Raw genomic sequence first — 25,251 nt, forward strand, 5'->3', positions numbered from 1 at the left:
GTACACTTGGTTTGAAAAACGGGGGGGAAAAATCAATGGGATTGCACTCATAAGCAAAGAGAAAACATCACACCTGCAGATATTGTGTTGACAGTGCTCTGCAGAGCAAACACAGAGCTGCTGTCTTCTCGGACTTATGCTGAAGAGGCCATTGATCCACCGGTTAACCTATTCTCCTGCATCAGTACAGCAGCAAACCCTCGGAGGAAAGCGACCTCCCCCCACCTCGGCCATTGTTTCCCTCCACTAATATGATACCCCCTGAAGGTTCTCCACAGACCTCATTTCTAATCAATGCATGTGGTTGGTGGGATCATCCTGTCTCTGCAAATTAATGACTTCACTTTTTTCTGTGGTTTCATTCCATTGATTTGTTTTATTAGCCCATTGATCTCCATGCACTCCCCTCCTCGACCCATCCTCTACTCTACTACAGCCAGCCCCAACACTTTGCTTCCTCTTTGCTTATCAATATGAGAGCTGATGGCGTCAATTCCTCAAAAAAATGTGCTTCCTTCATCAAGTGACGACCTTGGAAAAAAAAAAAAAACATGTGGGAATGGTGCATCCTGATGGGATCTGACTATCTCAAAGTATTAAGTCTCTGCTGTTTGCTCAACAGTTGAACACACAGTCGCCTGTGAAACAAAAGTGCATACCTCTGAGATGGAATGTAAGAAAAAACTTCATATTTTCCATGTTCTCTGTGGGTCCAAAATATGAACATCCAGGTTAAAGTAATCTGCTTTTATGCGTTTAATACAACTGTCATGGTCTAAATCACTTAGACGTTCATCTGGTCAGGGCTCGGCGCTCTTATTAACAGCCATATCTAACTCTCTCCCCTATAATTCCCTTTGAGATCCGAACAAAAGGATAGGAAGTGCTTTACTCCGACAAGTCAGACTTCACTTCACAGGAGGAATTACAGCTTTTCATTTTCTGTCACTGGAGCGTTTTAGTGAGGTGCCCCACTAGCATAACGATGTTCTTTCTCTCTTGTTTTATGACTTCAACCATGCACAAAGAGTTGATTCACAGTAATTACATGTGAAAACACAAATGCCGACGTGTAGATGTGAAGTTTGCTTGCGGCAAAAGCTGATGCTGAAAGAATTATATAGTCAGACACACAAGCTTACACCCATGAGAGAAACAAAAACACACAAAAATCCACAAAGAAAATAAAATTCAAATGTGTGGTTGTTCAGGTTAGCCCCATGTCCATCAATGCTTCTGTCTGAAACCATTAAGATAAACACAGTTAGGATTCTCTGGCCGGCCGCGGTTACACATTATCCTCTCATAGCCACTGCTGTATTATTCCTGTCCTCCCTGAGCCATCAAATAGTGACACATGCCTTCTAAGAAAACAAGCTGAAGTAACACTAGAGGCCGTAAAATGTCTGGTCCCACCCATCCTCCCTCCTTACTGAGTCCTCCATCCGCCAAGCCTCTCTGTAGCTCTCTTGCTATCTGAGAGCTATCACTCATTAGCTTGCACTATGAATATATGCAATCTAATAGGAACAAAATAGGCTGCCAAACTGAGGAATCATCTGAGAAGTAAACATTTGAAATTACAATTACATGGTTGAGGAGGAAGCAAAACTATAGCAAAATCACTGTCACCCAATTGCATGGACATATGGTACGTGACACATGCACCCACACCTACTCATTCTGTAGGATAGTGCATTTCTATGGTAAGATATGACTAAATCCTGACAATGACCATGTTCAAAGATGAGAGAGACTCTATCAAGCACCCCATTCCCCCACCAAACTGCATGTTTATCCAGCTTGTGGGAATTCCTGTTCCTCAGGATGGATCTGGAGTCGTCATGACTGGCGATATTCCCATCCCACCCTGCCGGCCTCTTTCATGGAAATCACATCCCACACAGATAGATGATTACTCACTTTGTCTCTACTTAGACATTACACTGCTGACCTGGCAGCGGGAGAGATGGCTTGTGTGTTTATATTTATAAATAACAGTGAGGTAAACCCTGACAAAAACTAAACACACCAACACATGCAAACACGTAGGCTGAATTTATGTTTTAGGCCAGAGCTGAGTACAATGACCACGCTTGCTCATACACGCAATTAAATGTTTACATTTTAAGAGCGGCAATCCACTGATTTTACACCTGTAGTTCAGTTTACTCATCATGAGTGGTCCTACTCAGCTTTTAAAAACAGTTGTGAAATGTCTTCTGTGGCCTTGGAAGGGGCTTTCCAAAGTAAAAAAAACCTGATGATGTCATCAAGGACATCTCCACACAGGCCTGAGAATTTAATTTTTTTTTTACAGAAAGTTGATTCGTTTTTTTTTTTCAAACAGGAGATATGAGTCTTGGAAAGAAAGACACCATTGTGTTGCACTGTGGATAATGTAAGATTGACTGTTTTTTATGGCTTGACTCATGCTAGTGAATTAAAGTCACAATATTTTTTTATCTCTGCTGCTTTGATTTTGACCATTCTTTTTAAAACTAGAATGGCACTCAGTAGAGCGCATACCTCCGCCATGGCCCAACAGTCCCGTTTAATTCAATCAAGCCTAATATAATATCAATCTCAATAGACCTTCATCACTATAAATTATAGCGCACCCATAACTGCTTAATTACAACCATAACCATACTGCATAGAATTGTACTCATTCCAGCCATTTCAATATGCCCGTTTTTCATCATATTTTCTTTATTCAATATCCATTCATTATTCCTTGAGAAACTAAAAAAAAAAAAAAAAAACCTAACTCACAATGTCAAAGAAAGTTTAAAAGATTCCCAGATCTGTTCCTTTTTTCGGATCAGCAGGAAAAGTTAATGGGGTCTATTCTGGGCCAACACACATCCTCCATCCAAGTTTCATGGAAATCCGTTCAGTAGTTTTTGTATAATCCTGGTAACAAACCAACAAACAAGCTGGACATGGGTGAAAACGCTAGTCTTTTGTGAGTGCCCTTTATGGAAAATGTAAAACCAAATTGAGCCTCCCCTTAAAACAAACAAAATGATATGAGAACTTATAGATCATGACTGGATCTGGATTTTTTTTTTCAAAGTAAGTGAACTTGAAGTTTATTAAACCAGAGGTTTTCAGCAAAAACAAAATTATGAACATACATATGTCCCTTAACAGACCTCTAACTTTCATCATCCTGATATAATTATCCATAATGTATACCCAGGATTCAGATCATAAAGCTTTATCTCTAGGATTAAATGTGCTGCTCTCCTCAGCACATAAACAGGTATGTAATGTAGGTTTAGGTGGGTTTAGCCACTGCTTCATCCCTGCATCTTTCTCCTGTCTTTACATAAATCCTTTCAGGGCTTCTGGCAGCAGTTTCCTGCTCTTTCATCTGGCTCCCTTGTGGTAGGACTATTAGCCCGGGCCTGTATACCTGCAAGTGTTTGGGAGGCAGCTGGCTCTGGACGCTCAGTGCCTGCACGGGCCCAGGGGCTGCTGGGACCTGGGAACGCTGGCACCAAATACCGATGGGTAATTAGACCTTCATTCAAGAGCAAATGTGGCAAGCATTAGACACAAGGCTCTTTCCGGTTCAATTCATATCTCCATCCTGCCTTCCTTCCCCTCCTTCCTTGTTTTCCCTTTTTCTCTTGTTTTTGTTTTTCTCATCTTGGACAATCCCTAATCTTGACCTGCGATTGTTTTAGACTTGGAAATTTGGGCTCCAACAGAGAGACAAAAAGCTGTCACTCAGCGAGGAGAAAACATAACTCTAATTTCTGTCATTTTGTAAATCAAACCCAATTACTTTGAATAGAAAAGGACATTTTGAAAACTGGAATGAATCAAACAGCAATCTGTTAGCACTCGACTTTTTGGTTTTAATTTGTTAGCCCCAAAATACTTAATTGACACTAGCAAAACAAAGCAAAATTGTTAAAGATGCAACGATATAATCATCTCTGCTCGGTAAATTGTTTTCAGAAAATGGTATTTCAGACTTTGTTGCAATAAAAATCAGCCACGACAGACATAAGTACCATCTGCTCTTTCACTATAGGCATGTTCTCTTATAAAAGCTGAAGTGCAACATAATAGACATGAAAAGAAATAATGCTGTTAGATCTCATCTAAGTCTCAAGTACATGAATGTCTAGACACGATAAGAGCTGAATATATATTTACATGGCTCTGTTGATGTCATGTAATGTGCCACTTTGTCTTTCTCAGCTGTGAGAAACATGACAGCGGTTGTTTCTCATGTAAGAGGAAAACTATGAGAGGCCCCAGCTAGTTTTGTGGTGAAAGGTGACATAACCCATAATTCCACTCAAACCACAATGTTCTTTTATCAGATGTTCCTCTCTGATACTGCGAGGGTGGTTCACATGACACAAAGCAGTTGCAAATGACAAATGACTGAACTGCTGTAAATGCACAGAAGTATGGAAGCCCAAAGTGTCCAGTATTTAATAAATGATGACATTACTTGTGTGTGTGTGTATATGTATATATATATATATATATATATATATATATATATACATATATATATATATATATATATATATATATATATATATATATATATATATATATTTATAAAGGATTAAAAACTAAATTGTTAAAAAGAATTAAGCAAGTATTACAATTAAACTTATTGTTTCATTTATTTTGCTAGAAAAAAAGATTATACCAACCTTGGCAGCTAACTAGCTAAGTTGGTTTGTGAGCTTGAGTTATTGCTCAAAGTCAAAGTACATAGCCAGTGTTGCAAAAGTTATTAATTTAGAGTTTTTTCAGGTGCATTGCTGAGTCTTAAGGGGCGAAAACAACGTTTTTTGCTACGGTTTTTCTAGCTAACAGGAACTAGCTTGTTAGCTAGCTAACAGTTGTTGAGCCTGCTTGGTGACAGATGACAGATGATTGGCTGAAAGGTGAAGGGGGTGAAAGTTGCTGGCAAACAAGATATTATGAAATAAAATGTCATCAAGTGTCATCTGAAAAAACGAGATTAAAAAAACTTTTAACTAATGAATTTTCATAATCTAATTTCTGTGATGAAATAAAAATGAACACCAATAAAAATGAGTTGTGTTTGTAGTCATTTCTTAAAATATTTAATAAATGATTGGTTTATTTCTATATCCTGCTTTATCCATGTGGTTTCTTAATTATTTATTTAATATGCAACACTTTGACCCTCCATACAGAAGGGCATAAACATGTAAATATTAGATCAATTTTAATCATAAATCTTGAATTCCCTCATTGAACCGCAGTATCACAGGTAAGGGAGGCTTGAATAGGCTGATGCGCTGCTCTTTGCTGTGCAGTGAATGGAAACATAAGGCCGGGGAGGATGCTGCTTTTAGCGGTCAGGGAAAAACACTGGGTCCAAATTAGCATAAACAGGAACACAAAAGAGAAAGGGGAGAGGAACGAAACAGAAAATAGTGTTGTCAACAGGACCCCCCGGTGAGGAATTTCAATTTCATATATCTAATTATCCCTGTCAGATGGAAAGAAGTGACAAAAAGCTGTCTTTGTTCTCTCTCTTTATCTCCCGCATCTCTCTCAATTAATTTCAGCATACGAATATGACTAATTGTGTCTCTGCAGCTCTGCAGCCACATAAATAATAATTTCAGCCCTTGTTGGAGGGGGGGTGGGATGTTCACGCATCAATTTATGATATTTGAACACAATGGATTGTGCATAATTCAGGTGATCGCGTTAGCAGGCCGGTGCCACCTCTCTGTAGGCATCACCCTCTGCCCACAGTCTTGTAGCCCGCATAATACGTCTATGCTTTCCCGCTTTTGTAAAGCGCGAGCGTTATGTCTCTCATTTCTGTCATTGCGATTGTTTCTTTGTTTAGAGTGATGATATTAGCATCATAATCACACAGAGAGAAAGAGGCAGCAGTGATGACTGATTTATGCATGGTTTGTGTGGAGAGACCAACAAAAACCAGTCACCATCTACTGTGCATTTCAATCAGATATGCGCATGTTTATTATTTCAGGCATTCATGTGCTAACGAACCTGGAAAAAATCAAATTTCTCCAAAATACACTACTTGAGAAGGAAAACTTTTTCAATGGAGTGGTTGGCTGCATTTTTCAAAGGGCCCCTTTTAAATACTTTATCAGTTTATGGTGGAAAGTACAGGAAATACAACAGGGAAAATATTGGACTTTCATCTGGAACTAGTTACTTTTCAGATTCAAAGGAATACAAAATATAATCAACAAATAAATTATGATGAAATACTATCGATTAAGTTGAAATTTTACTGATCCCCATACCCAGCAGATCAAGAAATAATAGTTAAAAATAGTCTTAGCCTTCAAGATTAAAGTGATTAACAAACAAATGCATCACTAATTTTATTATATTCATATTATATATATTGTGAAATGGGCTATTCTGGATAATGAGTACTTTTGTAGTTTAAGTATGCTCATATTTTTTTAATGCAGGACTTTCACACAGTTTATCGATACTTGGAGTACTTTGCGCACGTCTGCAATCTGTTACAGAAAATTTGTGTGTAGTTACAAAGAAGTAAGTGAGTAATGAATGAGGGATGACCTGATAATGAATACATCATTAATAATTTCTGAATAACTGGAGAACTATGTTACAATACAACAGACTAGGAGACACTAAAGTAATGAATTATCATTAAAACTAGTAAAAATCATTAATAATTCATTGCTAAATCAGTAGTTACTTGTTTTGTGCACCTCAAGTAGAGGGACTCATTATGCTGAGTTAAGTGGTCCCTCGTTACTTCAGAGATATTGAAGATACTCAGACTTATTGAAGATTCATATCAATAATATATCAATAATCGGGTGACTCCTGATTGGTTCCCTGCTCCTTCCTTAGTAACTTTCTTACAATTTTGTGTATGGTATGGTAAAGTGTTTCCACTCTTTTACTATTTGAATCTAAATGGCTGCTGCAAAGAAACACTTGAACTACTCTGAATCAAAACCAATGTTTTCACCCGTCATACAAATTGCTTTACCATAAGAGTATTGCACTCCGGTTGACATTTAACTCACATCACAAGGTTTGTGACTCTGACAATGATTGTATAATTAATTGGTGTCCTATTCACTCCAAGAGACCTTGTCTTTTCCTGTGTCTCAAAAACGAGAGAGAGGAAGGCCAAAAATATGCACTCCTGGTGAAAAGATGTTTTATCACTTATTGACACGGGCATAAAAAGCCCTTGAAGGATAGTGCTAAAGTAATGACATTTTTGATTCAATCAAATCCTTCTAAAAAAAACAATCAGCAAAACCTAAACATAATGAGGCAAACATCCGAAACTTGTCTAAACAAAGCTGGAGTCGAGCCGCGGCACTCGAACCATAAAACATTACTCACTAATTCACTCGCAGAGAGGGGTGGGGCGGGGTGGGAGGGTTGTGTGTGGTGGTGGGGGGGGTGGGCCTGGTATTGTTACATTTCATTAGACGCATTCCTTCTCCGTGGACTCTTGACCAGTTGCCATGTCATTTCAGCTGAACACATTTCATATCAACCTCTCTCTGTCTCTGTCTCTCTCACTCTCTGTCCTTGTACATTTCAATTTCAAAATGGCTTTGATGAAATTGTTGTGTTTGATACAACATTAAATATATTTAATGAACTTTACAAAGGACTCAGTGACATCCATCCATCCAAACTCCATCTTTGCTTTTTTATTTCATCCTGTATGGATGGCTAATACAGAGGCTATGAGCTAATGTGGCTTGTTTAAAAATGTTTATATTTACCTTAAAAACCCAGCTAATTGTACACTAATTAATATTTAAAATGTTGATGAAGGTTCTCAGTCATCCAGGTTGTGGTAATACCAAGTGCTGTATCGTAGGCAACTGGACGTGTTTCAGTTTCTAACATTGAACATTGCCACTATGAGTGTAATTGTGTTATCCGTGCTGGACCACAACAACCAGTAAGAGGGCCACCTCTGAGCAGCCGACAGTGCTGCCAAGCAATGGTAAACATTCTAGTGCTTGAGGCTAACATTAGCTAGCATACTACTGTTGACTGTTAAAATGTCAGTCGTTTAAGCTTCTGCTTTAGTTTTTTTTTTTTTCCTCACTGCAACACGTTATTACAGCACATTACAGTTGCACCAAGCTGCACTTTGTTTACGTCTGCTTCCCCACGAGATCACGTGAGGTGGTGCATTGCTCCCTCTGGTACAATAACCTTACATGTAGTGTGTGATGTGCCATTGTTTTAAAATCTTGTACTATGTGCATGTTTTAGATTAGAGAGAAGGAATTCTGAGGAGTTTCTCCTAACATGCTCAACACAACTCTAATTCAAAATCGTTTGGGATTTTAAAAAGAGTTCTAGTGTGAGCCATCGCTGCACTTTATTGGGTCCTCAGCAACACACCTGCCAAGTGTGAAGTAGACTGGATGAACGGTTCTCGAGATATGCGAAGGACAGACAGACAAACAGACCATGAAAGGAACTTGTCCCAGTAGTGCCACTGACCACTCAGTGGGTACTCCTTTAATTTTTGTTAAAATTCCTGCAGCTTTTTTCCCCCCCTCAAGATTCAGCCAATATCATTACATCTGTCTCTAGTGTATCCATTCCCGTGAGAAATATTTGTGGAGCTACAGTATGAAAAAAAACAACTGCTGGCCAGTACTGTAACTGACACCTGTTGTACTCTCAGCAGAGGACGGCATTCAGTTACCCACGGTAAAACGGGGACACATCATATTATCAAAATGCAAACTGTTATGCAAATCCAGCTGAACGATTTAGTCACCGAACTTTCCATACACACATTAATTTGCATTTTTCCATCAACAGTCAAGTGTCTGCTAAAAAGACGATGACAAAAGGAGAAAAAATTGATTTGCATTCGGTATATAAATAGTTCCAGGACAAGGGCTGTTAAGTTTGAAATTAACATGTAAACAGTTGGAAAGTCTGCCCCCCGCCCCTCACTCCTTAACCCCCACCCCTGGCTCCCTTTTAGTGCCTTGATAAATATACATAAAGCCTCACACAAAGACCGCCTTGTTCCTTCAAATGGGCTACTTTTTAATGGAGACATATATTTCCAGGATTATATCAGCATTCAGTTGCAAATTCTGAGTTTTAATACTCCGGTTGGGGCAGTCTATGAATGAGAGTATCATTTGAATTCAGGGAACACCTGGTGCTGAGGGGCTGGGCTGTGAGGGGGCTTCGAGCTGACCTGGAGTCAGTGCCAAGGCTTCACTTGTTCCCAGCATTCCCATTCAGACTCTCACCGCCTCAGCCTTTCGCTCTGGTACTGTAGACTGCACTGCATGTGTTTGGAGTCAGACAAGCGCAATAATTTTTTTGTTATTTTTATGAGAAATGATTAAACAGCCTCAATCTTTTAAAGAAGAATTGCTTTTCAGGTAGCAGCAAAAAATGACTTTTATTTTGACAGTATTTACAACTGGTGCAAGTTGCCACATCAGCATCTGTTAAGTATTACAGTTTAGCAGAGAAAGCATTTAATAGAGGAAAAATCATCTCATCATTCTCTTAATTTTTAATTTTTTTTTTTTTTCCACTGTCAGTTTAAAATAAAGCTTACAATTCACGACTGTACCATGAAAACAATATAACAACAGAGCTTTTTTTTTCCTTTTTACATTACTTGGCGTCATGAGAAAAGAGAGGGGTCGGGGGAGGAGGAGGAGGGAATGAGTAGTACTATTTGGAGGAGGAGAGAGGAAGGGGTCCGGGGTCTATTCGTATGCACCCCACATCCACTTGACACACAATCAGGCCTGTATTGCATTTTGCAAATTTATACCCAGGATGTTGGTTTAGAGTGTTTCCCTGAAAAAAAAAAAAAAAAAAAAAAAAAAAGAGAAAGAGAGAGAGAAGGAGTTTTTTTTTTTTTTTTTTCAAGTAAGTGTCTGCTTTCATGAGCAAGAGTGATTGAGGCACACAAACAAACCTTTGTTTCCTAGCTCACAGATGCAAGGCCCGAGCTCTGATTTACGCCCCACCCCGAGACACATTTGCACTTTTCTTTAATACTTTAAGACTCAGACTGTATGAAAAAATAGGTTACTACTATGAAAAAAATAAAAACAAAATTAGTGATTTAGAATGAAACTCAGCAAAGTTGTATTTTGAATTTAAAGGTAAATGTCCTTTAAAAAAATTATATATATGAAAGATAATGTGTCCCCATACTGAATGATGTACATTCGACACTATGCATCCACAGCCTCACCTCTTCCTCAAAATATTAGCACAGCCTTCTGTTTGCAGTGGCCGGAGAGCTCCTCTCATGACAAGCCAATCTATAGCCAGACACAAACAGTCAAAGTCAAAGGCAAGAAACACAGAAGCTGAGAGGCACTGACACGTCTATGACTGAGGTATGCAGGAAGCAGGTGATGCTTACTTGACATTATGATCTCATTTTATGTCACTGATTCTATAAATTAACATGTTTCTTATGTTAATGTCACTGTAACATGATGTCACAGTGCTGGTGTGTCAGGTTGCCTGCAGGGCACAGTAACTCTAAAGATGAAGATGTGTTTGGTTTTGTGCAGAATGATCAGTCAGATACAGTGGCAGCACAATATGTATAGATTACATGAGATCATAGGCTAGGTTGAAAAATATTGAGGAGTAATTAAAATGATTTTTTTTTTGGCAATGAAAAGTGATTGGGGGAAAAAAGGCAAACAATGTGTTTTGGGGTAACAGGACCAATTTGTAAGATATGGCCATGGATATGGAGTGTGAAGACACAACAGTGTATTGTGTTGCAGAGATGTCTACTGAAGTTGGGATGCTAACCAGCTAGCCCCGGCCTTGTACCGCAAGAGGCTATAGTCCAATAGCCCCCCTGCTTTCAGCTGGCAGATATATGCCAGCTGTTGGTGTAATAAACTCACAAAATAAACTCACAAAACATCAAGAAATGAAACACTTCTATTTTATTTAGTAAACATACAAATAAATATAAAATATACAACTGTGAACCCTCTGAAATGAAGCTCCTCTCTTTTACTGAACTAAGATGAGCTTAACTGCCTCGTTAACTCATCATAAAACACACTTCATTCAAACTTGACATAAACATCATAAAGCTCACCAACACAGTCTCGGTTTGTCTTTCCACAATCATCTCTGGTTTGGTCGATATAAAGCTCTACATGCCATTTTCATCTGCTGCTGATGTCCCACTCTCTGTCTGCCTTCGCTATGCAAATTAAGCTTGACTGGTGATCCAGTCAGGCTGGCAGCCTGGCACCACTTCTGTCTACTTTCACATCCATTATAGACAAAGTGAATGAAAAAACTCTGTCCTGCGTGGCTGATAGTTGCAACACTGAGGGGAAAGGAAACGATCCAGTTGTCTTTGGGACAGCAGCGTAGTGAGTAACTAGTTAAGTAACTGGTTTCTAAAGAGCTGAAATATTTGCCATCACTTGTGTTACTGTATGTCCCATCAACACCACCCATGCACCTTAATTGTTATCTATGATCTATAAATTAAACTATTCTCGAAAAATATACATGAGGCTGCTTTCCTGCACAGGGTTTGCATTGCAGAAAATCATTCATTTTGAAGATCAAATGATTGGTTTGTAATATGTGCACTTCATCAGGTCAATGCGTTCTACTCGCTGAGCTGAGACCACAGTCAAGTCGGCAGGCTGCTGACAACTTGTTTACGTCAGTCCCAATTAATAATTAGTTTAATGATTTGAGTGCTTGACATGTGCCCCGGACAAATGCGGGCAGGAAAATGCACACACAGTGCTGTTTGCATAAATCTGCCATTTCAGCTCGGGTTGAAGGGGGGAACAGAGGGAGAGAGGTGGGGGAATTATAGGACTCAGATGTGTGTGATTGGCGGTTCCCCTGGCTCCCAGGGTTAGAGAGTTCAGAGAAAAGCCGATTATTGCTCTCCCTCAGGTCAGGCCTTCATAAATAAACAAGGGGAGAGCCTGAGGCACCGTGTTTTAGTATGATTAGCATATCATACAGCCTATCGACAAGGCACTTATCATATTACAGCACGGCCGTCCTCTGAGCACACAGAGGTTACATGTACAGGGCTGCTGAGCATACATCTCTGTTCATTAGATGGGTCCTCGGGGGAGAGAATAAATCATATCAGCACGTGGTTATGGCAGCGCAGGCGTTTGACTCCTTTAATAAGCCGGAGAGGAGCTGACAGTTGCTTTACACCGAGGAAAAGGGAGGGAGCGAGTGGAAGTGATGGGGAGGATTGAAAGGCAGAGCTGTGGGTGTCTGAGGCCAATATCTGGAGCACTTTTCTGACACTTCAGACTTCAATCTCCTGTGTTTGGACTCAGACTTGTCTTGGCCTCAGCCGTTTGTGGATCCTGACAGAGCCAGCTAAATGTCTACCTGGTCCGGTCCTCAGCATTATAAATGATTCTTTAACCTTAAAATTCTCTGATTTGATCAGGGCTAAGGTCAAGCTTAGGGTTAGGGTTTCGTTAGACCTACAGATTTGGGGTCAGGTTAGGGGTTGGACTCGTACTGAGTACTACACAGGAAAGGTACATTCTTGCCCATTCTAACTTTAAATGAGTCTCAGTTTCTTTGGTCTTGGCCCTGACTTTTAGTTTCACCCTTGGACTTGCCAATCCTGGTCTCGACTACCTGCAAGGATGATCCAATGAACAGCGAAATGGAATGAAATAAGAGGAAAGGATGATAGCGTTTGGTACAGTGAACAGACAAAAGAATGTTTCTTTGGATGATGAAATTAGCCCCGGAGGGAATTATGACTGTCTTCTTAAAACTGCATCCATGATGGAGTGGAAGTCGGCCCAACTCTCAGACACGCTACTCAGATTTCAATTTGGGCAAGCCTTTTCTCCTCAGCTACACAAGCTCAACTCACAGACCAGGGGCCACAATTAGCAGCTAGCCACTCCGACCAGGGAGAAAGAGCAAATGACATCCGCACCTAAGCCCTCCTAAGCCTGGGGAGCCGGGGCACGGAGCAGCCTCAGTGCTCTCCTCCCTCCAGTCAAGCATGGCCTCTTTAGGTGGTCCACGCACAGGGGAGGGATGGTATATTTTAACTGTTATTAGCGCTGTTTAGCCTCCTCTCCAGGAGGCGGGTGTGCCGGGGATGACCAGCCTGGGCGGATATACAGTAGGCTATAAGAGGTTACAATGCAAAAAGCGGAATATTGGATAGGTGGTTCATGTCTCGGCTTCACAGTGGTGGCACAAAGCCGGGATCAGTGTGGAGGCCATGTCACTTGGATAATCACATCCACCACTGGCATGGATCTTATGCCAGAGAGAGGGGCAGTAGACACCAGGTGCAAACATTTAGTTTCAAACCGAATGTTTAAAAATGACTTGAAGAAAAAATGTCCTCAATAGCTTCAGTCTGGAGGGGGTTTTTGTAAAAGTATGAAACAATTCAACAAATGATTCGCTTGACGGAGCTGTTGGGGAATGTGCATATTTCTGTCTGTGTACGCATTCTCTCAAACCATCCCACTACATTTTTATGCACCTTCACATGTGTGTGTGTGTGTGTATCGCATGTGTGTTCCTAAGTGATGCCAACCTCCCCCCCCCCCTCCAAATCCTCCCCCCACCCCCCACCTATGCAAATTAGAACTTCACACACGTCGCGGCAAGCTGCCGGGTGCTCTGTGATTTCACACGACCAATTAAGGCCCTCTTGGCAGTTGTGTGAACAGTTTCATTAGAGGAGATAATATTGCAAAGTGAAATGATAAGCAATCATTATGATTAATTCCCAGACATTACATTGCTCGTTAATGAGGTGTAAATGATCTCATTATTTTTTGAAAGAGTACAGATTAGATTAAAGTGGAGTGGACAGCGCTCCTCGGTGTTCAGACAAGTTAGTGTTAATTAGGCCCAATCTCCAGGAGCAAATGAGCCGCAACCCTTTGGTAAACAATTAGGCTTCCATAGCCCCGGGCTAGATGGACAAGGATAGGCAACTGAATGGATAGATCGCTGGAGAGATGGATATTAGGGGAGTGTTCGAATCTGAATCCAATTCATCGTTTTATAGCCACGGAAAATTAGACAAATCATCTTTCTTCTAGTGCTGAACAGCAGAGTTAGGCAAATATTTGTGGTCGGTAATGGGCTTTTATTAAATATCAGCAGTTAGTGTGGTTTGCTCCCGATATGGTGCAGTTTCCTTCTTCAACACAGCGACAGAATAATAACAAAAATATTGCATTTAATCCGGATTATTCTTCTGCTTTCTTTTAACTCATCTCACTATACAACAATTAAGAATACAGAAGGAGTATCACATTCTTACAAAGGGGTTAACCATAAAGCTGTGAGGGAGCAATAAAATACAAACAGAAAATACTGGATTACATGCTGCATCGTTTCCAATGATTGCCGAGGTTCAGAGGTACAGTAGGCAATTTGATTTCAGCTTCCAACTCGAGTTTTTGAAGAGGGGTCAGTCATGAATGATCTTTGTTTCACGGTGATTCACTGTATTTTATTATAGTCAAATATTTTCTTGTACACATTTATTGTTGAGGTTTATGTTCGTATTGTTTCTTCTGTATTTACTGTTGAGTTTTATGTTTTATGTAATTTTGAAGGCCCATCTGGGAACGGCATTACAAATTAGCATAGTCTATGAATGCTGTGGTGTGTGGCATCATTTTATGCTACATGCTACATACATGGTTGTCTATCGTATGAACATTAAATAAATGAATGAATGAATGAATAAATAAATAAAAAGCATACAAAAGGTAGCCAGTAGAGTATGTTCTTTGTCTATTTCTAAATAAATAAATAATGGCAGGCAGACCCAATATCCTGTAACTTTAAAGGAATTTAATCTGGCTTTAATTGTAAAAATGAGTGGGGATTCACACAGTATATCAGCAGCCTTGTAATATAAAAAAAAACCTTCATCAAATCCTCCTGAACCACCACAGACACATTTAGAGTACACTGTCTATTCACACAACCATTAATGTCTAAAAAAGATATAGGCATATAAATGCCGTCGGTAAGGGACAATATTTTGGTATCAGCAGTGTTCTGGTTTCTGTTTGTAATGTGTTATAATACTGGCCAATCACGTTTGAGCTGGTTTTGGTTGCATGCAGGTAAACAGTCCGAGTGGAGAGCAAAAAATGTGGAATGCATTGGCCAAACTTCTAACCCATCGGCTATTGTCTGGTGACAATTTAGCTTTTAATTAGCTTTTTAAAAATAATTTATCTGCATTCATATCTGCTAACAGAAATTAGCCAAATGTTCCCCGACGTCTCAATTTGCCAACCTTACTGTTAATTACTGGCGCAAAGCGGAGGAAGTCTTGAATCGGACATCCATTATCTGCCATCCGGCTAGCTGCTGGCTACACCGGAAGCTCTGAAACATTGGTCGTCGCCCCCGGAGGCTAAATCGTACCAAGGTTGCACAACCATCAACACAATCCATTCAAAGGTTGTGGAATGTCAGCAAACACGAGGATCATGTCAGACTGCCACACAGATTGGAGGAGTGATTCCCTGCTCCCTGTCTCGCACTTTCATGTACAGAGGCCTTGCAGCTGCTCTCAAGGTAAGAAAACAATCTTCATGCGCTGTAAATGAATTTTTGCAAACAAAAGTGGAAAGGATGGAAGGAATTATTTTGAAGTGTTTTATCTTCATTTCATGAAAACAGAGCTCAGCCTATTGATGTCAAATTGTCATTCATTGTGTCTTTATTGATTCAAACAACACTTGCATCTGAAAAAAAAAGTTTTTGTGTAATTCAACAATTTAGCGAAACAAAGAACACAAAGACTTTAATTTTTGGGCTTTTGTTTTTGACTTTAGTCATGAAATTCATTCATTCGACAAGAACCAATTTATTATTGTGCTGTAATGAAATAATTACATGCTCCATTGTTGGAGTATAATGTCAGTAAACATGAGGGCAAAATTGATTTAAAGGTGAGAGCTGTGTGTAAGCGCGAAGTTTTTAAGGGAACGACATACAAACTTCTATTAATTAAAATCATTTTGAGCAGCGACACGTTCACAAAGAGAGATCTTGATGTCTCAAAGGTTAGAACAGTGCTCCTGTATCTCATCTAAAGACAGACTGGAGCAGCCGCGGTGGGAAATGTCTGCCTCTGACAACATTGATTTTACCATCCTCTGCCTTTGTCTGAAAAGATATGCTTAGATTATGACAAGAAAAGCGATGCTGTAATCCCACTGCTATAGGAGTTATGTTTTAGAGACATCAGGCCCTTATCGGTGATTGATAACGCTTAACTCAAAAACATATAGAAGCATTAGGAACGTCAATATTTTGCCGGCGACTGAAGGTGACCCCTGGTTCCTGTGTTTGCAGTGTGTGCGCGGAGGGCTTTGATGGTAAATTTGTGAGGGTGGTTATGTGGGGAGGCTATTATGGATTTGCTATCTTGGCCTGAAGTGTTTGCGGCTGATTATGTGATTAAATCAATAATAATTTCTGTTTGGGCTCCTTTGCTCCTCTGCTTCATCTTCTTTTTCCTGTGTAGTTGAGTGGAACGGTGGGTGGGGACTGGTGTACACAAATGCAGGCGCAAACACACACACACACACACACACACACACACACACACACACACACACGTACAAACATATACTAGAACAACTGTGAAGCAGATGGCATTAAGGCACATTCCAGGGTCCAAAAAGTTTACATGAAGGAATTAATCAATAGAGAAAGACATGGACTGTGAAAAATTTTCAAAATCTAAATGTTTGAAGAGTTTTTAAACACTTTTGTTCCATAAAGGAGGGCACAAGTGCATCTTGAACACAAGCTGACAAATAAAAGGCAATGGTTTTCAACAAAATAACACACTTACCTAACTTTTACCTAACATCTGAGACCCTCCTCGAGGCTCAAAATAAGACTAAAGAAGATGCCCGACGCCTCGTCTGCATCTGTCTGACTGTTCCTGCGTCTATACCTCAGACGCCCGTTTGTTGCCGACTTGTGCCAGCCACTCCTTAGCAACCGCAATCGCTCCCCTCTCTGGTTCTGCCAGGTTTGTTGTTATGTCTAGACTGCAGGAAATGCAACATTACATTTGTTTACAACCAACAGGAACTAGAACCAGAAGCTGTTATGTGATTAAAGAGTGCTACCCAGAGAGAGTGTGTGTGTGGCTCAACCCCCTGGGTTTGGCAACGATCGACTCGATATAGGCGAACCAAAATGGAGAAAGAGAGCAGAGGTGCTGTCCGCATCAGTTAGATGAACGGATTACATTCAACGCGGTATTCTCGCTAAAAACTTCAGGTGCTGAGAGGAAGTTAGAACGAGCCAAGTGCGGACGTTTCTTTACTGTATTAATGCTGGCGTTTATGTGTGCAAGTGACTATGTAGAATATGCATTTAGTGTGTCTCTGTGGCTGCGTGCGCGTGATTGTGTGTGGCTGAGTTAACTCACAATCCCTCAGCACCCTCTTAAATCTATACCCAATAAAAATCAGCGCCGTCTCGAAAAACAAAACCCAGGGAAACATCTGTAAAACATCGATTTCGCAGATTGCAAACCAACTGCATGGCTAATGAGAAAAGAAATCATTTTTGATTAATTAACCTAAAAATTGGAGAATCTAAGCTGCCACCAGGGAGATGACAAGTGCTGCAGGCCTGATCACACAGGAGGAGGAGGACATACTGTAGGGCTGCATCCAGCTCCAGCTCGCTCAGGGAAGGGGGGGGGGAAGGAGAGGCTTTGGGACTGCTGGTAGCTGAGGTATGGCACCCATTACTGAGCCAAAATCACCAAGAGTCTTTGTGGTGATCAAATGCTGGAGTAAAATATTTTCCACTCAATGATTGTGCCCATTTATTCATGAGGGGGAAAATGTTGGTCGGCTATCAACATAGGTGGAATTTATTGCTTTTACAGTACTATGCGTGTTTTAAAGGGTCGGTTTACCCAAATCACACGTACACACACTCACACATACACACACATAATGTCTCACTTACCTCTTGTGGTATTTTGCCATGCAGACCATTTTTGGGTTTACTTGCAGAGATTATTTCTGTACAAACACAACTGAGGTAAATTAGATGAAAAACTAGAATGGCACTCAGTAAAGCGCAAACCTCCACCAAAGCCCAACAGTCTCCTTTTGTCCTCACTCATAGATATGAACCAACTACATACACCAGATGTATTTCATCAAGATCCACGCATTACTCCCTGAGAAAGTAACAAAAAAGTTCAAAAACGGCCTTGCAATGTTAAAGAAAGTGAGAAAAATTTACTGGATACTTTTATCTGGATCTGCGCCAAAAGTTAACGGGGACTTTCCAGTCAGAGACCCACCCTTTTATCAAATTTCGCGGAAATCTGTTCAGTAGTTTTTGTGTACTCCTGCTGACAAACCAACCAACCAAGACAGAAACAAACAGACACGGGTGAAAACATAACCTCCTTGGTGGAGTTAATAATAGCAGCTACATTCCCCGAAATTGTGTTGTTGTTATACTGGATATTCAAATACACAGTCAGCAGTTTTCATTGGAACTACTTTGTTACACTTAAATACATATTATTATTTTATTGTCAGATGCAGGTCTTAGCAAACAGTATATACTCCACACATACAGTACTCTCAATATGCGCACTTAACCCACTTCTGTGAATAGAGTAAATTATTATCCACACATTATTTATTCTAGTATTCTTTGCACTACCATGCACTCTTGTACTGCATATGCCATAATCCCGTTAATACAATGCATTGTAATAATCTCACCTGTATATACATAGTTGTTTAAGTATATTGCAGACAAATGAAATCTTAGTATAGCGGCATGTCTGCACCTGCATCTCTGTTTGTAGACTGTGTTAAGGGCTACTGAACTGCAACTTTCTTCCTCAAGTCATCATTGCCACTATAAGTGTAAAACAGCACTTTTACTTTCTCTCTCGGGGATAAATCCGGTTTTTATTTTGTTTTAGCAAGTATGAACTGAAGCCGTATTTAATATTTAAAAAAGTAAAACCTTATTCTTAATTCAGTGTCACCAAAACTTGTATTATGATAGGACACGGCAACTCTCATTGTGTTCTCTACATATAGCCCAGGGAGAGAACAGCTAGACACATCTGACCTCTCCGGCTCGTATCCCAAGACTGCAAATGGCCAGCTGGGACTTATGGGAATTATCAATAAGTTTGGAGCTTGTTTTTAACCAATCAAATAACATAGCCGCAGCCATTCATTGTACGCGCACACAAAGGGGCACGCAAACGGATGCAATTTGAACAAAAAACACACACTTACACTCAAGAGCTCTATTCTGCTCTCGCACGCACACACAAACACGCACAGGCGCACACTCTCAGAGGGGAGGGAGGGTGCGGACAGCCAAGTCGAGCTGCACTCACAACACAGCTGGTTCTCCAAGGTCAATAAGAAACTTGGAGTGTTTATTTGTTCATGTGTTTTATTTGCTTTCTAATACAGACGAGGCTCTGATTTGACAGATCTTCTTGAAAAGAATCATAGCACTTTACCGTCTAAAGAGCATGGGAAATTTCCACTCGCCATAGAAGTTTTTACGTCTCCTCTTCCTCTTCTTTATTCTATTAGATTTTCATAACTCATTACCATCCTCACTACTTCCCCTGGTGTCTTCATTTTCTCCCTGAAGGAGGCATAATGGTCGTACCCTAGCAGCTCACTAGGGTGATGCAGTAACAACCTCCTACCCTCTGATGGCTAGACAGTAGGCCATTGTAAAGCTGAATTGCCGTGGATTTATGGCCACAGTCCTGGGTTCCCAGAATGCAATGTCACTCTGTCACGCCATCATCAATCTGCCGCCTCTGACCAAAGACGAAGAGGGAAAAGATTGCCGCTGAAAAGTAGCACCAACGGCAAGAGTGATACTTCTTTATGCATGATCTCATTTTTATCAGCTGCCTGTCTGTCATAGGTAAAATGTGTGAGCTCCATTTACTCAAGGCAAGCTGGGCGCAGCCACGTCAGACATCATCTACCAGTTCCAGATTGCACAATTAACAAGGGGCTGGTTGAGCGCCAAATGTGGCCATTGTAGCAAATTAATACACCTTTTGATGCCAAAGCTTTTCCGAGACATTTAATCTTCATTAAGCTATAAAACCTGCAGCTCTGGAGTCCCTTTTCACACGTTAATATCCACTCATGTCACAGCACAAACCTTTCATGTGGACCAATGTGGGAAATGTATAAAAAAAATCCAAACAGCACAATTAATTAACATAAATTCCCATCTCTTGCTAACTTTGCTATTTCCTGCAAAAACACACTCAAGAACAAAAGCAGTCTGCTGACACAGACTGCACGCTGCTCTCTTCCCTCGCTCATAAACTCTTACCTCTCACGCTCATTTCCCATGATCTACACACACTGATATTGAACGCCGTAAATCAGCTTCATAAAGGACGTCTGAGCGATTCTGTGTCTTTTTTGGAAAAAAAAATAAAAGAGAAAGAAACCTAAATCCTTGTGATTAATGTGCTCTCAAACCCTCTCATAGCCATGGTAACCGGGGCAGTTTGCCATGCCATTTAGAGGATCCAGCCTCTGACATACAAGTCTCTCACTGATGCATCTGGTTCAAAGCCTCCGCTCTTGTTTTTAAGCAAATTATGTTGCATAACGTTTTATAATAAACAGCAAAACATCTTTAGAGTTATTCCACTTTTCATGTCCATTCACTAGTCTGTCATAAGCAGACCGTGCTCACCTCTCTGTGCTTCAATACTCTTCAGAAACTTTTTTTGAAAACGTTGAAGAGTATGAGTGAGAGACCTTGTATCATACTGCATTCACCGCGTATAAATCATAATCTGTTACAGCGGGAGAGACATCAGAATTGGATTTGACAGCGGTAATTCTTCTCACATAGAGCTCACATACAGAAACAGACAGGGCGCTAACAAACAAAGGTTTTAGGGGGGAAATTCATAAAAGTGGAGAGTCTAAGAAGCTTTTCACTGCAGGAGAGGAAGATCAAGTGTTGACATGCAGAGAGGCAGAATTTCTGTTTTTGTTTTTACTTAATTTCCCCATGGAGCAAAGTTTCACCTTTTCTCAAAAAACTGTTTTTAAAGGGGCACTTTGTAGTTTTGGAGAAGAAATTCAAACTCAGAACTTGATATTTACAGTATTAATGAGGTAATAATACAAACTCTGAAATAATTATTTTTTCCAGAAGTGAATACACAAGCTGTTCTCAAAATAAGGTCCCCAGAACAGTGTTTGAAGCTAGAAAAGTGGCAGGGTCCGCCAAATATAAACAAAGTAAAAGAGTATGAAACTACGTTGTCCTTTGCGGTCAGCTTGTTTACATAAAACATTAAAAGTTTGTTCATTTAATTTGTTTAGGCACAAAAAAAATCAGTCAATGAAGATCTTTCTCTTCTGGTTAAAATTTCTTCCCCAAAACACCTGTAAAAATCAATATTTAGTGGTGATATACTTGAAAGTAAGAATAATCAATCTCAAAGGTGTAGTTTTGAGAAAGAAAATCTAACTCAGAAAGTTAATATTTACAATATTATGAGGTAACAATACAAACTCAAAAATAGTTATTTGATACATTTCCATATAAGCAAGCAATCCTCAAGGGAAGTAAGGTCCCCAGAACAGTTTGACGCTACAAAGGAAGCTAGTCCTGCTAACATAAACAAAGTAAGACAGTATGATATTGTGTCATCCTTTCAGTTTATTCAATCATCAATAAGTGAAGAATAAAATAAAAGCATGAATGAAAGCAAAATAAAAGCATGAATAAACAAATGTAATATCTCGTGATGAATTGCGAAAATTAAGAGCAGTCGTAATTTATCATTGTGCGCACCCCATAAAACTGAATATTTACGCCCAACAACACTTTCAGGTACAAAGGAGGAAATACACACCCAATAAAGTGGGGCATACTTTTTTAGATGTACATAAAATGGAAAGGAGATGGGAATTACAGAGTGTAGAGGCAGAAGTAAATGAGAAGTATGCACGTAAAAAAAGAATAGAGAGAAACTCACCCACTGTGAGCACAGCTGCGATTATAAGTTTGCTGTTGATGCCTCCGATCCGTCAGCTACCTGATGTGCGCCTCCTCTAATTTACTACGTCAATAACGCCGCTGTGGAAACCCAGCCGGCATGATAGATGGAGACGCTTTGCACGGACTTCCCTCCAAAGTGCCAATTCTTGAAAGTAAAAAGGGAGAGGAAAAAAAAAGTTAATAAAAAGTACCATTTCTAAATCACCTTGCATGCCTTTGCTGCTACATGTAGCAACTGCTGTTTCGCTCTTTGGGGAGCTGGTGTTCACTTTGAGCTGTTTCCATTTATGAGACATCAACATTCTCCTCAAGTAATTAGTTGCCACAGACACGGGTGGATGTAAATGCTGTTTGTTTTGTGCTGCACCGACATAATTCTGAGAAAAACAAAGTCAAATTGAAGATCAATCTTAAAACTTGAGCATTAAAAGTGCTAAGTGTAAAGAAAGTCTAAAGTTTTTAAGATTATAATAAATTAAGGAGGAAAGCTGCAAAGGAAAAGCATGCGTTCATCTGTGAGAAACTGTTCCTGCAGCCAAGAAATGCAGAATTATCAGATCAGAACAGAAGAAATGTGCAATGACAGAGGAGAGTTTGAAAAGTTTGATTCAGCTCTGTTCCAGCTGAGGACTTGTCTGTTGTCTTCGACAAAAGGTCTTGACAGGAGGCCGCAAAGTTCAATTAAAGGAAGAGTGGAGAGGTGAGCATTGATTTAAAAGACAGTATTTCAAACTGCACCCCAGAGTGCAGGGCCGGGCTCTCACACTGATGACACTAATTCTTCGGGGAAATTCATGTTAGTTGGTGTCTAGACGTTTTATTACTTGGCCAAAGCACCAAAACAATGGCTAACTCCCCATTTGGAAGACTCGGCTGCTTACATAGAGGCATGCAGGCTTGAGCAGGAGACATGGCATTCTCTCTGCATTAGGTCAGTTTGACTCACTAGCTAGTTAGTAATCAGATGTATGCAGCATTAACAACTTGTTGATGAAATTGGGCAACAAGATCAAAATCCCTCTAAGTCATTGTATATAACCAGCATACCACCTGCACTGCAATGCAATATATTCCATCATTTTGTTGCTAGCTTCCAGTGAAGGCTTTTTTAGGATTTCAACCACTTTTTCTCAACATCTGGTTGGTCTGGATGTACTAAACAATATTTCATCTAAAGACATCTCACATCTCATCTCTTTCCCAGATTGGACTCACAGTCTTGCCTAGAATCAAAGACTCAAATGTAGGGAAATGTTTGACAGTATTTGCATAAAACTAGCCTAAGAAAATGGGGATTAAGGAAAATGTTCATCCACTAATATTATGAGAACAAAAGTAGTTGAGAGCTTCAACATAAAGAGTTGTAGGCGCTATAAATCCAGTCAGGTGCCATTAAACCATCACAGAAGAGGAGGAAACAACAAGGTGACGTAAACACAAAAGAGCACCAGTCAAGCAGTAGAAAACAATTTGGCGGTGGTGGAAAGAGTTCTGAAAAAGTCTGTACTGAAGTACAAGTAAAACTACTTCTAATAAAATAATACGCAAGTAAAAGTACAAAGGACTCCTCAAACACTACACAGAGTATTAGTTACTTTTTAACCATTGATGTTTAATGCATCATCAGCTGCAGGTTTCTGTTTACTTTCTGTTTCCTCCTAACTGCTTTGTTCTGCTCGGTGGTCACAGTCACCTCTCCAAACCTGAGCCTGCTGCAGAGTTTAGTCTTTTTTGTCCATATGTCAGGGTTTTTATTGGCCCGTTTGTGATCCGATAGTCTTATTGGCTACAAACATGCAGCCTTACATATTAATTCAAATTGTACTCAGTGCTCAATTATGATTTACATGGTGTAATGCATTCTTAAAGGTGCGATATGTAAGAATTTCAGTTAAAAACATTAAAAGATTAAATAAAATTTTCAACGTAATGTGAAGAAATAACCGTTTCCACCTTGACGTCTAGGTATTGTGTTGCAGAGATGTCTACTGAAGTTTGCATGCTTACCAGCTAACCCTGGGCCATCTCGGTCTAAAGCTCCCCTACTAGTGCGGTGCGCTAACTGTACGGCTAACTAAGCTAACTAGCTAAGGGCAGCTACAGTTAGAAGCTCGTTAGTTAGTCGTTACTCTGCTGATATGCTGACCCGTATATGACCAGTTCTTACATTTTGTACCTTTAATACAGACTTGAAAAAATGTAAATTAGAGTATGAGAAAAAATACTCGTACTCTAAAAGTACAAGTATTGACTTAATTACAGCAATTTGAGTGGGCGTAATTAGTTACTTCCACCCATACTATTTTTCATCTTTTCAGTGGCAGTTTGGGTGACAAACTGCTCACATGCTTTACATACATCATGAATTATTCATTTGGAATTTTTGGGAATTCATGACATTTTTCTCATGAGTGACTAACAACTGACAAAGTGAAAATGTGCATACAAATAGGTGGGAGGAAGCACACTTACAGAACGGATTGCCAAAATGTGTCTGGTGCTAGTTGACCAATCATCTCCTGCAAAGGCTTTTTGCTTGGAAAAATGTCATAATACAAAGAAGTGCACATGTGACTCCTTGTCACAGGGTGTATTGTATGTCTACGACTTCTGACCAGTTCAAACTAAGTGGGACTTTTAAGAGGCCAAAAGGCACCAATGCACCGTATTTCCCAAAAAAATTACAGGAAACTGCAGCAGATGTGTGTGTAGGAGAATAACACTTTCTCTCGTGGCCTATCCCAACAATGATCTAATGATCCTTAGATACATATTGTAATCCACTGATCTGGATGCAAACCAGGGAGCCTTTTCCCAAACTATCTGACGCACTCACAAATTCACATGTTTACTTATTCAAAGGGTATTCAGAAGTTATAATGACTTTATTGGACAGTAATGTTCCTGTGGAACTAATGCAGTACAGAAGACTGCAAGTCCGACATTTAAAAATAAAACACACAAATGTCTGTTGTTACTTCAGAAAACATAAAACAAAACACTTCTTAAGAAGTACGAGACTGCACCACCCCTCCTCCTCCTCCTCCTCCTGCTACTACTTACTACATGTTGAATCAGTACTGTGTTACAGAACCCAAACACAGATATTCATTTCAGAAA

General features: G+C 39.9%; 1 long non-coding RNA gene across 1 annotated transcript in view; it reads right to left on the reverse strand.

Annotated features, from left to right (window-relative positions):
- LOC311260077 overlaps positions 1-25,251 on the reverse strand; it is a 57,035-nt gene that overhangs the window by 11,190 nt on the left and 20,594 nt on the right. Inside the window, exon 3 of the long non-coding RNA XR_014622968.1 lies at positions 22,109-22,276. This is a non-coding gene — a long non-coding RNA (uncharacterized lncRNA). The remainder of the gene's footprint in view (positions 1-22,108; positions 22,277-25,251) is intronic.

The sequence above is a fragment of the Pagrus pagrus genome (genome assembly GCF_965226575.1).
Source record: "Pagrus pagrus genome assembly, chromosome: 7".
NCBI lineage: Eukaryota > Metazoa > Chordata > Actinopteri > Spariformes > Sparidae > Pagrus > Pagrus pagrus.